Source organism: Dipteris shenzhenensis, chromosome 32, assembly GCF_047967505.1.
Source record: "Dipteris shenzhenensis isolate YYH24624 ecotype China chromosome 32, Dip_SZ_1.0, whole genome shotgun sequence".
Taxonomy (NCBI): Eukaryota; Viridiplantae; Streptophyta; class Polypodiopsida; order Gleicheniales; family Dipteridaceae; genus Dipteris; species Dipteris shenzhenensis.
This window is the reverse complement of record NC_141627.1, coordinates 19,981,356-19,992,319: the sequence shown is the minus strand read 5'-3', so window position 1 is coordinate 19,992,319 and position 10,964 is coordinate 19,981,356.

Genomic DNA, 10,964 nt, shown 5'->3' with positions numbered 1-10,964 from the left:
GAATGAAGAGATTTTGGACTACCTCTTGGATAGATTTTCTTTTAGATAATCTTTACATCACAATAGGTGATTCTTTGTTTCAACAAGTTATAGGAATCCCCATGGGCACTAATTGTGCCGTCTTTTTAGCAAACTTTTATCTTTTCACTTATGAATTTGAGTTTATGCAACGTCTTATTTCTATCAATACCTGCCCTATCATTTTACATAAGCTTAGTCAAGTTAGGCGTTTTATAGATGATTTATTTGTACCAGATGTTCTGAACTTTCAAGACTTTATGTACAAAGACGCTAGAGCTTTTGGAGAAGGAATCTATCCTCGTGACTCTTGTGAACTGAACTGCACTTCAAGAGGGGATTCTTGTATTTTCTTAGATCTTAGACTTTCTCAATCTACCATAGGATTAGAGGTTGATATATACGATAAACGTGAACAACCTGAATATAGTGGTTTACACATTATAAAAATGCCTCACATTGACTCAAAACATTTCTGATTTGGCAAAATATGGAGTCATTTCTTCCCAATTCCATAGATTTTCCCGCCTTTGTACAACTAAGGAGGCTTTTATCACTCAATGTAGTAATTTGATAGATTACTATTACACAAGAGGTATAATCCAAGGAAAATAATGAAAAAAGTTCGCACTTTCTTAGATATGAAGTCTTTTTTCTATGGTGTTTCGGCCTTAGGTTTGTTTAGAATGATTGAACATAAGCTGAAAACAAGAAGCGGGGAGCTGAATAGCCCGTTTTTCTTTTAGTTTTTAAAGAGAGTTTGTTTGAGTATACTTGTGCTTTCTAAGTTAGAAATGTATTTTTGTCTCTTTGCAGAAACGAGACATAAGTGTAAAGTGCCATTTAACTTTTTATGTTTTAAATGAGAGAGAGAGAGAGAGAGAGAGAGAGATTCTAGTTTTTTGGAAGTTTTTGTTTCTTGACTTACTTGTTTATTTTTGCTTAAGTCACCTGCTTCGTTTCTTCTTTATTTCTTGTTTTCATTCTCTATTGTTTATTTGACGTATTTTAGTAAGCACTGGGTTTGCCCAAGAGACTCCGCGGGTCTTTCGAAACCCAGTATAGCTGCTTATGCTTGGGCACTGATGACGACATAAGTGTTGCTTTGCTTGCTAAGTATGTCTTCCTTTTGCTTTTCATAAAAGTTTTTGTTTACCTCTTTTTTCTTCTCTTTCATTTTCTCTTTTTTCTCTTTTATTTTCTTTGTAGATTTTTTATCTTTAGAACAACAAAATTTCTAAATTTGTATGATTGGACTTATTCTAGTCTTACAAAGGTATATATATACCTTTTGATTAGCCTTCTCCTTTAGTGCTAGCCTTCATCATGGCTGAGTCTGCCCTTCACCTTCGAAGTGCCGACAGAAACTCAATACGAAGACTTTGTATAAATGGATGCTCAAGTATGTGTGGGTGTGTGGATTTGTATGTGTGAGAGCATTTATACTATGGTCTACACCCACTGTTGGGCGCTGATGACGTCAATGGAGATGTCATAGTAGCTAGTCCCTGCTATGCATGATGGAGTTTATGGTTTTCAACCTTGTGAGTGACTATCATGAGATTGAAACTGCACTATGTTGTGTTTTTAGAGGATGAGTTTGGGAATGTTCTTGGATTCATCTAGGTATATACTTCTGTTGCCTCAGTCCAACCAAGATCGTCTTGTATCTTCTTGCTTTGGAGTGTCATTCAATTTTTTGAAGGCTAAGGTTGTCATTGTTTAGTTAACGTCCTTTGCACACATCTGGTAAGGGTGGATGTGACACTAAGAAATATTTGCTTATGTGCTCGTGCATGCACATGTTGGGTGTGTATGTGCATTCGTGTGTGCTTTTGGATCTCTCTCCCCCCCCCCCCCGGCTCCCCCTGTATGTATGTATGTATGTATGCATACATATGTATTTTTGTTTAAATGTGTAACTTTTGTATAAATGTGCATATGAAGTACACATACACATGTTCATAAGTTTCCAAAAATAAAAAAAAAAGCATCAAAACAGCTTCTTTATAGAGTTTTTAAAGGTCATTCTTATATAATCTACAACTCTTTTTTAAAGAGCCAAAATAGGCTCGTTTACAACAATGAAATTTTACACATCTCGATGTTTACAAAAAACACAAAAAGATCATTGAAATGTGTTTTACAAGCAAAAAAGAAACTAAAGTTTAACGTCTACACTTGTACTTTTGTCAATTGTATCTTGAGGGCAGAACAGTAGTAACATTTATGCATAGATGGTCTAGGAATGATGATATTTTTAGCAAATGGGATATAGCCATGAAAGAGTATCAAAGATCAATGATTTAATACCACATGTAGTAGCTCCGTAAGTGTGGAGTGCATTTTTTCAAAAAACGTGCCTTTTTAACAAAATAAGAAGAAATTATCAATTGGGCACTCAAATGTATGTGCACAATTATAGTGCAGTATTGGACATCCCCAAACCATTGAAAAGGCTCTCAATTGGTTGCCTCCTTTGGTTTATAGGAAGTTCAAGTAGTGCACTTTCAAATGAACAAGTGATTTCATATATGTGTAGAATTATTTGATGTTTTTAATAATTTGGATATCCTATATGGTCTAAGATACATCCTTCATAGGCATCATAGCATTTGTAAAGGTTGAATGATCTCAGTCAAGATGCCAATTGTGTAATGTTTTGGTCTCATATTCAAGTTACGAATGTGTAGATTAGTTTAGACACCAAGTTTGTCATATTCCATTGACCAATGCATAAGTTTCGAATTGATCAAGTTATCGGTATGTATTATATTCCTTGAACTTCACAAAAAAATAGCTACACCTGATCATACTTTATCCTAGAAGTTAGAATTGTTTAGTCATTAGGACCCGCTCTAGTTATAAGGTTCTCGAAAGAAGCTCAAGCATTGGCAAGGGTGTGTACACTTAAGGATCTAGGAAAAGAAGTGACTTTCTTGGAAGGTAAGGCATAGCAAGGTTCTAAAATTGCTCTGATGAGGTTGATGGAAACAAAAGGCCTTGTAAGGGACCATGTAGGCTAAGAAATATAGGAAAGAGGGGTGGACATGCCAACAAAAAATGCTTCTATATTATTAGACGAAAAAATAAAAATGAAGAAATCCTACTCATGGTCACGCAGGGATGGAGTCAAAGTCTCTGATGAAAGAGAAATTGTCTCCTATATATATTAACATTTTGTCGAGCTACTAGGAAATAAGACATGCATAACTCATTTTTAAAAATGTCAAATTTACAGCAATGAAATTGGTAGTGTCACTAAATTCTTAAATGCTTAATGAACAAATAAAAATCCAAGCTATTTCTATAAATATTTTTGGCTTAAAAATTGTAGTATTAAAAAAATGAATAATTATATATGCTTAACTTTTAGAAAAGAGAGGAAAATTTAAATGAGTAAAATATATTATCCAATTTCTAGGAGATATAGTTATATGTATAACTGTTTTCAAGATAATGAACTTATAAAATTATAAAACAAAATAACATTAAATAATGACTATTTTGGATACAAAAAATATGTAATCATATTTGAATCTTAGTGATATTTGCCCCCCAATTCCTTTTCTTAATGAATCATATAGATAATATATATGAATTCACACAAGAGTTTGTTTTTAAAAATAGGAAAATCACAAAAGATTGTGAAAGCCTAAAACCCTAAATTGAAAAATTACCATGGGGCAGCAAAGTGGCAAGAGAAGGAATAAGCTAATAGTTTCAAATCCAATGGGCAATATACTACCTTTTTGTAAAGTCATGTCAAAATTGCAACATATGCAAGGGCCCACTAAAAACGTAATGTATTACATCAATGAAGGCATTACGAATATAGCATCCATTGGTGATTATAGCATTCATTTGCAAAATCTTGGCACACACTGGTGGAAATATTTGATTTTTTTAAAAAAAATTTCATTCACTTGCATGGAGAACTTCTAAACTTATGAATGGAAGAAGAGCACACCACCTCGCTGCACTTAAAATGTTCTACATGCTTGATAGGACAATAGCAACAACAGTTGGTTTCAAAACTTCAGAAGGCGGCCAATTTACGATTCTATTTGGATCGTCCTTGAACAAAAATGTTTAAAATTCAAAATGTAGAATCCCAAATGTATTCGTGAATGTGCTTAGAATCCCAAATGTATCTATGAATGTGCCTAAACACAATGGAAAATTTTGAGTTTGTGGTCGGTCATAGTGATCAATGTTAAAAACAAAAAGAGCCAATTTCGAAAACAATAAAGGGCAATCCATAATGGAATCTAGGGAACGAGGATCCTACTCTTAAAATCTAATATTAGAACTTCAGAATAGGGATCTAGAAAGGTATCTGGGGAATGTGGATCCTCTCTAAAAGGAAATATGGGTATGAGGATCGTGTCAGGTAGTTTGATGTGTAGCAGGAATCTTTGGATCATTGATGTGGCAGTCTAGTGTTTGGATTGGAATCTTAGGGCAGATATGCACCGCCCCATGTTAGCCCAAGCTTGAAAAGGGATGGGTGATGTGCCATTACACATTGGGTGAGCATTACAAGAATGAAAAGAAATTCACCTATTGCTTGCGCTCAAAGATGTCTACATGGGTGCCTTGCTATTGGCTAGCAGGGGTTTGAATGTTGTTGTCAGCGATATGTCAGTTATGGGTAAGTGATGGGTGGGGGAAGAGGTTGCCCATCCCATGGACGCTCCCTTTTTTCTGCGTCCACACCCACCCACACTTGGGGTCAATGTGGAACCAATCTGAGGACAATTGTCTACTATTTAGTCCCATTTACTATTCCTAGATCAGTGCTTTAGTCCATCACCTTCCCTAACACTACTTGTAATATCATTCCTTAGTTTAAGCATGGCCCTTAAGTTTGTATATATGGTAGTCTATTTTTAGTGACAATTCCCATCTCAAACTCAAGCTGCCAAATCGTGTATCTCATGACATACATGAATCAATTAAGTCTTCTTTTCTTAAAAACCAAGCCTTAAAAAGGTGGAAAAACCAAAAGTACCCTCTTGTACTACCTCCTTCCATGAACTCAAAACATGGAAATTATCGCCATCCTAGAAAACGAAGTCCTTATCTTTTATATCAATAGCTTTATATCAACACTATCAGTAGTAGTTGAGTGCTACAAATTCTTGATTGCATATTTTGTAATCATCATCCTTTATATTATGACCTCATAGAACTTTTGTCTTCTATGTGTTCTGTCAATTGAAGGTTGATGCTAGCCATTAGACCATTGGCACTTAAAAATTGAAAACTCAACTTGGTTGTGAGAGTGCTCTTAACGGAAGCAAGAACGGAAGAGGGAGAGAGAGAAACAGAGAGCCACACAAGTTTTGGTGGGTGCAAAACGCCCTAATCTTCTTTTTCATTCATTTATATATGTGTTTGAGTATTGTACATAACTGAGGTAAAGGCACAGTGACCTTTAACCCCCACAACCTCCCACTTAAAGGACAATGTGCCTTTAAGGGAGAACAACCAGTGAGCATACTATCCAATGCCCATCAATACACGACAATACTCAAACCGCTGACTAGGTAGACTCTTCGTCAGCATATCTGTAGGGTTATCATCTGTATGAACCTTGACAAGCTCTATGCGCTTATCCTCAAGTACCTCCCTGATGAAATGGTACTTGACCTCAATGTGTTAGGTCTTTGCATGAAAGACCGGATTCCGTGCTAGCTGAATAGCACTCATGGAATCACTATGCAATGTTGATACACCTGTATGAATCCCCAAATCTCCCACTAGCCGATCAAGCCATATAGCCTCCTTGCAACCCTCTGTGGCTGCAACATACTCAGCCTTTGTGGTAGACAAAGCAACGCACTTCTGTGCGCGAGACATCCACGACACTGCACCACCTGCAAAGATGAACACATAACTAGAAGTGGATCTCCTACTATCCACATGCCCTGCATAGTCTGAATCTGTGTACCCAAGTACACGCATGTCTCCTTTACCAAAGCAGATGCACATCTCCTTGGTACCCTTCATGTACCTCATGATGCACTTAATTGCCTCCCAATGCCTCTTTCCTGGATTGGCCATATACCGGCTAACAACTCCCACTGCAAATGCAATGTCTGGTCTAGTAGCTATCATAGCATACATAAGACTCCCAACCGCTGATGCATAAGGAACCTTGGCCATCATGGCCCTTTCCTCATTTGATTTGGGACTATCTATATGAATCAGTTTCACATATGGAGGCAATGGAGTACTCACTGCCTTCTCCCCCTCCATATTGAAACGCTGCAATACTTTTGTAACATTCTCTTTTTGTGAAAGCCAAAGGAGTTTCCTACTCTGATCACGCGTGAGGCGCATACCAAGAATATGACCTGCAAGTACCAAATCCTTCATATCAAAGGCCTCATGCAACTTGGCCTTTAATGCATCTAGCTCATAAGTATTCTTGCTAGCCAATAGCATATCATCCACATATAGTGCCAGGATTATCAAGCTATTATCCTTAGCCCTTTTAGTGTAGAGGCAGTGATCAATTTCACTCCTTCTAAAACTCTGGGACCAAATGAAAGCATCAAACTTCTGATACCATTCTCTAGGCGCTTGCTTAAGACCATAGAGACTCTTCTTCAGCTTGCAAACTAAATGCTCTTTGCCCTTTTCTTCAAAGCCTTCGGCTGCACCATGTAAATTTCCTCATGCAAATCCCCATGCAAGAAAGTTGTCTTGACATCCATCTGCATAAGCTCCATATCCTCTGATGCCACTAGTCCAAGCATGCATCTAAGTGTGGTCATCTTCACAACCGGAGAGAATATCTCATCAAAGTCCACACCCTTCTCTTGCTTGAACCCTTTAGCGACCAAACGGGCCTTGTACCTAGGCACATCATCACTTATGACCTTCATTTTGCAGACCCATTTACATGGCAATGCTTTCTTTCCATGTGGCAAAGAAACCAAGTCCCAAGTCTTATTCTTCATAAGTGAACTCATCTCTGATTGCATAGCATACTCCCACTTGCGTTGATCCTCGCGCATCATAGCCTCTCTGTAGCAAGAAGGCTCCCCGCAATCATTAAGCATCACATAGTCTACCCCTGGAACAAACCTATCAGGCGGTCTAGACACTCTAGATGATCTTCTCAAGGGCATTTCAGCTTGCTGTCCCACTTGCATATCAACCATATTTGGCTCATCATTTCCACCAATAGATGATCCATCATCTGCCCTTGATTATATACCTGTGGGAGTACTTGGTGGTACCATTTCTTGCACATTTGGTGCATGGACAGCTTGCTGTCTATCAACATATGCAAGTGGATTCACATCCTAGAAAGTGATTCTCCTCATTTCCACATCCGTCATGGGTGCCTTATGCATCTTCTTCTCATTGAAGACTACATCATGGCTGCGTATGATCTTCTTTACTTCTGGATCCCAGAGAGGATAGCCCATCTCTCCACTTTCACCATAACCCAGAAAGATGCATTTCCTAGACTTAGGATCTAGCTTCTTTCGTAGCTCTTTTGGCACATGTGCATATGCCTCACACCCAAATATACGCAAATGAGAGTAAGAGGGCTTCTTGCCACTCCATGCCTCTTCAGGAATACCACCATCCAAACTCTTACTAGGTGATCTATTGATCACATGCACTACAGTCTTCATTGCCTCAGAACAAAAACCACCAGAAAGACTTGCATTGGAAAGCATGCATTGCAACCTTTCTTGAATGGTACGGTTCATCTTTTCTGCAACTGGATTTTTCTTTGGAGTACGAGGGGATGTGATCTCCCTCTTAATCCCACGTGTATCATAGAAATGCTAAAAGTCATGAGAGAGATACTCTCCACCATTGTCAATCCGTAGGCATTTAAGCATTCTACCTGACTGATTCTCAACCAAGGCCAGCCATTTCTGAAATACCTAGAACACATCACTCTTCCGAGCTATAGCATAAGCCCACACTTTCCTAGTTGCATCATCAATGAATGTCACATAGTATTCAGCCCCGCCTAATGACCGTGTAGGCATGGGACCACATACGTCTGAATGCCCCAAATTAACTTTTCATACTCTTTCTTTCCCCTTCTTTTATGGGCTGATTTAGTCTGCTTCCCATAGAGACAGTGCTCACAAAATTCAAAATCAGAGAAACTCAAATGCAGTACATAACCCAAACGGCATAAGAGTTTCATTCCATTCTGGCTCATGTGCCCCAACCTGCAATGCCACAAAGAAGTGCTTGGCTGCTTGGTTATTGCAACAACATGATCGAATACCCCTGATACATGTAAGGGATACAAAGTCCCACACTTGGCACCCCTAGCCAAAAGCATAGAGCCCTTCTGAATTTTCCAACTCTGAAAGCCAAAAGTGGTGTGAAAACCAACATCATCTAGCTGACCCACTGAAATAAGACTCTTGGTCAACTTAGGCACATGTCTCACATGTTTCAAAATAAATGCAGACCCATTTGCAAAAGAAACCTTTATGTCACCTGCTCCCACTATGTCACATGCATAGTCATTTCCAAGATGCACACAACCTGTCTTTCCACTGTCATAAGTGGAGAACCATTCCCTATGGGGAGTAACATGGAATGAAGCACCAGAATCCAAAATCCAATCCTGGGAATATGCATCATCTGAAGTGGTAAGCCACTCTGAAGATAAACTAGACATGAAGAGAACGTCATTGTCACTATCATGTGTGACTGCATTGATCTCCTCGATCTTCACTTTTCCTTTGTCCTCCCTTGGACTCTCTTCCTTCTTATTTGCACCCCAATTTGCATTCTTTTTCTTATCCTTTTGCTCTCTTTTCAGCTTGTAGCAATCCTTTTTCATATGGCCCTTCTTGCCACAGTGGTAACACTCAATGTTTCGTGCCCTGGATTTGCTACGAGACTTCCCTCTTTCTTGGGACTTCCCCCTGAACTGTGATCTACCCCTTTGCACATTTAAGGCTGCATCCTGCTTGTTGCCACCGTCCATAGACTTCCGTCTAATCTCCTCGGCCAACAAGCTACCCACAACATCATCAAATTTCAGTACTCCACCAGGTGCAGAGTTATTGACAGCTGTACGGAAGGTATCCCATGAGGATGGAAATGAACATAAGAGAAATATTGCCTTAGTCTCCGCATCAAAATTCATCTTCTAAGCCTGAAGCTGGCTGAAAATAATATTGAATTCATTCAAGTGAGAAGCAATGGAGACCCCTTCCTTCATTTGCAGCTCAAACAACCTCTTCATGAGGTAAACTTTATTAGAGGCAGTTTCCTTTTCATAAGTGGCACACAGTTTCTTCCATAAATCTTCCGTAGTCTGCTCATTTACTACTGTGAAATAAGCTGACTTTGCAAGATGAAATCTAATAGTAGATTTTGCTAATGCATCCAACTCATTCCAATCATCCTCAAACATATTTGCAGGCTTAGCTTCAATCCCTGCCAAGGGTTTAATCTGCTTCTTTTGAATAAGCACATCCCTTATTTGTTCTTTCCACAAAGAAAAGTTTGTCCCATCAAACTTTTTAATGCTGAAAAACTCCTTTTCAGACATGGAAGAGGATGCCATGATGCAAATAAAGCAAAATCCCAAATGCTAGTGCCTGCAAGAGAGAATCACACCAAATACCAAGTGCACCCAAATGTGTATGCCACAATAGACTGAAATATCACCAAAACTCAAAAGCATCAAAAGATGCAGCTGACTCATGTGCATATACTATGCATCCATACGAGCAAATTTGGCCCAAAAGAAAATGCCAACTGCAATGGCAATCCAAAATGCCAATAAGTGCCAAATGACTCAAGCATAAACACCGTCCACTGGCATATGCATTAATAATATCTCATCCAAGAGAGCATAGCACTATTAGTGCATCACCTACAATGTGTCAAAGCTGTCCCTCAACATAAAATAGCATCCATGTGCAAAGCGTCCATAAAAAATAGCATCCCATAAGGCAATTTGGGCCTATCAACACATCCAATAAGGATCGCAATGCATCCAAAATGGCCTATAAATCATCCACTGTAACCCAATGCACACCACAAATGAGCGCACACTGCTCAAACTGCAACCAGAGTGATCTGCATAAGGTATGCTCAAGAAATCATAGTCCCACGGTAATGACCGCTACTGAAAATAGAACCTAAGATGCCTCAAAACATGAGCGCCATTGCATAATCGAACTCAGCAAGAAAATCTACAAATATCTCTCTTTTGCCGAAACTCCGAAATCCCAACCGATGAGTGAGAAATGGGAGTCAACACTTATCCACTGCCATGTGGCATAAGTCTAAGGTTTCAAAACCTTAGAATGAAAAATGCATAACAGAGAGATGAAATCGAATACACAGAGATCTATAACTCTGAAAATCCTCTACCGAATCACGCAAGAACTGACAGGCAGGGGTTTTTAGGCGTCCGGAATGCAATGGGACAGACAGTTTTGGAAACCGTGGTCTCAATCACTGGGTCCAGCACATGGACTGAAAAACGTTTTTGGAAACAGAGCTGTTTGTAAACTCCACCGAAGTGTGAATGATGAGCAACATAGAAGTTTTAGGACCTCCTGAGTCCACCGGAACTGACAGATCTGCAAATGGTTGCTCCAAACTTGAGTTCCAACACCCGGGCAGAAAAACGCAGAAACTGACACAGTGAGTCAGAAATCCAATGAAATGATCCCAGATTCAAGAATGAAGGTGTTTCCAAGCTCCTGAAGTGAAGTGGACACCAAAAGCAAGCAATAGTTGCCTCTACAAGTCAATATGGAGTCTCTGTCATGAATGGAATAGGGAAAAGCTCAAAAAACGACTTTTTCTTTGAAAACACTTAACAGGCTCTCAAAACCACTTCGCAAAACCAAAGTGACTTTTCCAAAGGTTCCTCCAAGGTCTCTGCACACTCGGATGCAAGTAAAGTCACCCACAAAGCTTCCCAC